Source organism: Melanostigma gelatinosum (genome assembly GCF_949748355.1).
Source record: "Melanostigma gelatinosum genome assembly, chromosome: 24".
Taxonomy (NCBI): Eukaryota; Metazoa; Chordata; class Actinopteri; order Perciformes; family Zoarcidae; genus Melanostigma; species Melanostigma gelatinosum.
The window spans coordinates 3,176,614-3,180,725 of NC_136657.1; positions in this window are offsets into that span (position 1 = coordinate 3,176,614).

Consider the following 4,112-nt stretch of genomic DNA (forward strand, 5'->3'; position numbering starts at 1 on the left):
TCTGATTAGCTACTTCTTCTGCTTCTTCTGCTTCCTCTTCTACTCCTACTCTCTCTCGGTTTCCTGTTGCCTGGGCCCTTTTGTAGTCCCCTCCTCCTCCTCTGATAGGGTGTGGTCGCTCCCTCGTCTCTCCTCCTCAGGTGTTGCTTGTTGGGCTGATGGTGGTTTGGCGCTCTTTTCCCTTCCCTGACATGGGGGCTCCGCCTCCATGTCAGGCAATATCGTCCCTCCATCACTACCCCTCTGGGGTTGCCCCTCCGGCTGCCACAATATATATATGATACGCGTATTCATATTGAACCGTTCGGTACGAGGCTCACGGTTCGGTACGCATGACGAACCGAATACGTTTGAATAAAATAAAAAATAAAAAAATATTCTTTTTTTTTTTTAAACCTTTCTTTAACCAGGTAGTCCCATTGAGATTAAAACTCTCTTTTGCAAGATGTAAGTAACAATACAAGATGTAAGCAAGATGTAAGTAACAATACTACATAACATTCAGGAGCAGTTTTTGTTTTTTAAGCTTATGTGTTGCTAAGAAGACACCCCAGAAGATGAGTCACTCAGGTATAGTTCCATCATTGTTCAAAGTCAAAGAATAACTTCATGATGTTAGTTGTAATGAATACATTTATTTTAAAATCAAGTACATTTCTCTGGCATTTATAGTTTTCTACTGTACCGAAACGTACCGAACCGTGGCTCCACTGAACCGAACCGTGAATTTTGTGAACTGTTACACCCCTAATATATAGATATACATATATGTACACACAAATGTATTACAAGCTAAAGTCTGGCGGCAGATGTTTTTAATAATGTATAGTTTAAAGGATATGTTTCTGTCTGAATGTTTGTGATCGAGGAATCGTTTTTATTTTAAAGGTGTTTTCTTCCAGTTGTGGCTCCTAACTGGCTTCACAGGTGAGATCCAGTTCATTCATTTAAGTTCTAAATATATTGTTGCTTTCGTGTTTTAAAAACAATTGCCTCAAGACTCAACTATAAAAGATGTGCAATTATTGTCGCTTCCCTGCTCCGACAGCTATTTTGTTGGGGTTTTGTTGGAACATTTCTCTGAGTTAAATCCTTTTATTTTTTTGCCAAAACAGCCCTCATTTCTCATTCGATCATTTGAAAGAGCAGTTCATCTAAATTTAAAAAGCTGATAACAATGACGTCATGTCTTTTTTAGAACCAATGTCCCCGTTATATTTCACCATATTTGGCACATTTGGATTATCCTGAGTAACCGTGACATTGTTGCCAGAAGGACAAAATCGTTTTTTAAATAATTCATGAATTTTTCGACAAAGCGACCATAGAGCCTGGCTAAAGTTATTATTGCTAAAAGAGTAAATAATGTTATTCTTGAAATTATAAATCTGGCCAAAACTAACTACCTTACTAAACCCAGTTATAATACTTAGAAGGGATTCAATTGGAAACTAATAACAAGATACAACTGGACTCCACGTACAGCAGAAAATGTGGACAAATGGCCGCCTTTAGCTGGTCATGTCCAAAGATAAGACATTTCTGGCAATATCGCGAGATCATGCGACAACCAAAAATCCGTCTCGTCAGGCTTTAAATAATGCATTTGGGTCCCGACCACAGTGGCTTAGTCAGCCTCCCGTTAGGAGGAACTTGCAGATATGGGCGGCCAAATGTGTTTTCCTATGATTGTGAAGTCATGACCCGCCCTACTCTGCCTCTGATTGGTTAGTACTCTTGGTCTTTCTTGACTGAGTTGGTTAGGTTTAGGTTTGAGGAGTCAGATTGGTAAGCATAAGGGTAGAATGATCAGAATAAGCCAACATGACTCAGATTAGGGCGGATCATGCCTTTGCCAACAGATGTGACGTCTGGCAGTGGGAACTGTTGGTTCAAAACAACAATGGCGGCTTCTGAGGAGGTTAGTGCAGATGCTGCAAGAGCATCTGTTTCTTTGCTTTCTTCAGTGAAAGCAAAGAACGACACTGAAGGCTTTTCTTCATGGAAAAGATGTTTTCAATCTTCAACTATTAAAGCAATAAAGTTATTTATTATTTTTCAAACGCATTCAAACTATTCACATGCTTTCCCAGCATGCATTCTCCCCTTCTCTTCCGTCTCAGTCTCTCACCGTTGAGGTCTCTGCGTCACTCATTGTTGTTGCTTCCTTTGATTTGTTTTCATAATATACATTTTTAACATACTCAAAACTGTTTGAATGTCAATGCAGCTTAATGAAGAAAACGTGAAATGTCAGCATGATAAATAACTTTTAAATTGTACGAGATGCTGAAGATGTTGAAATGAAATGTAAGTTCAAACAAAAATGACAAAAGTTGGAGATTGTGTAAGACTAATCCAGTTCGGCTTTTTTTTGTCACACCCAAGTTACCTCTTTGACGAATGTGGCGCCCAGTGGAACGGCATCTCAATCATCGACTCATTCTGGTTTAATTGCTTCGCTGGCAATCGATGGGAATAAAAACCCAGAATACAGTGCTGGATCCTGCTCCCACACAGCAGTGAATACAGGACAGATCCCGTGGTGGAGCCTACAGCTGCCGGTCATGTACAGGATCTCATCTGTAAGCATCACCAACAGGGATGAAGCCTCCCAGAGGATCAATAATGCCAAGATCCTCATTGGGAATTCCCCCGAGAACAACGGCAACAACAACCCGAGGTAATCCTGGAATTGTGATTCTAGCACACAACATCTCACAGAAAATAATATGTTCATCATCTTGATTTCATTTAATAAGTTACAATACTTTAACTGTATATCAAGAGCTTCTTCAGTAGAAGGAGTTCCATCAGTTTTCATGGCATTGTGCAAGATTAGATTGTGATAGATGTAGATAAGTACAAGTGACACTTTTTATTTCTCCCCCATCTCTCGAGAGGACGGCATCCGGCCAAACTGTCCTCACTTTTGTGAAATAGTCACAAAACACAATGTTATCGGTTGCGTGTACAAGGACACAAATTGTAAAGGTTTTTTTTCGTGTCACTCAGCACGGAAGCAATGGAAAGTCGATTATGGGCCTTATTGATGGTGGACACAAATTAAATGCATTCACGTGACTAAGCAACATTCAGAGTAAGTGACGTACTTTATAACATCCAAAAAGATGAATATTAGTAGGTGGCAGGGGAGGATAATGGGTCCAACTAACAAGACTTTCAACCAGAAGACAGTTGTTTGATGCTGCGTTGTGGTTTTGTTGCCTAAACCAAACTAAGTAGTTTTATTGTAGTGGTTTTGTTGTTTTCCTAAACCTAACTTTAAGGCTAACCATGATGTTTTTCCGAAACCTAACCAAGTAGTTTTGTTGCTTGAACCTTTAACGTAATGTCTATGCAAAAAAAAGGTTGTGCCGAGGGACATGGAAAAAATGGACAATCCGTGTCCCTGTACAGGAAACCGAACTGCCGTGAGACTGTGTTGACTATTTTGTAGACAGAAGTTTTATTCAAGTACTCTCCATGAGGAGTGAACAGGAATAAATCAGTGTTGTTTTATGCATCTATTTATTCATTGATTTACCACCATAGCGTTCATGGGGAAATATGCCTATAGAGCAATCAGCACAACTAGGGACTTAATCAATCATTACAGATCCTGTCAATAAGTTCGATTGGTGCGATTTGAGTGGCTGTCTGTGGAGAATATGCTTCACTGAGCTTGCCAGAGGAAAAAAAATGTGCTCTCTTTTTTTAGTTTGACCTTCCAAAAAGTGGTCTGAACCAATTAAATTTATTTTTGGATAGCCCAAAATCACAAATTACAAATTAGCCTCAGAGTGCTTTACAATATGTACACATTTGACATCCTCTTGTCCCAATCTGTTGCTTTGTTCTACAAACAATTGTCTGACTGCCACAACAAAAACTTTCTGCACTTTCTGCACCAAACGCGTTGCTGTGAAGAATTATCCTTTAATTTCTGTCTCTCTTTCAGCTGTGCTGTTATCACATCCATCCCGGCTGGAAGTACCCACACCTTCGACTGTGGTGGGATGATAGGCCGGTTTGTCAATGTGTATCACAACCCTGGAGGTATATTGACAATATGTGAGTTGGAGGTGTACGGAGGTGAGTCCATCAAAGAT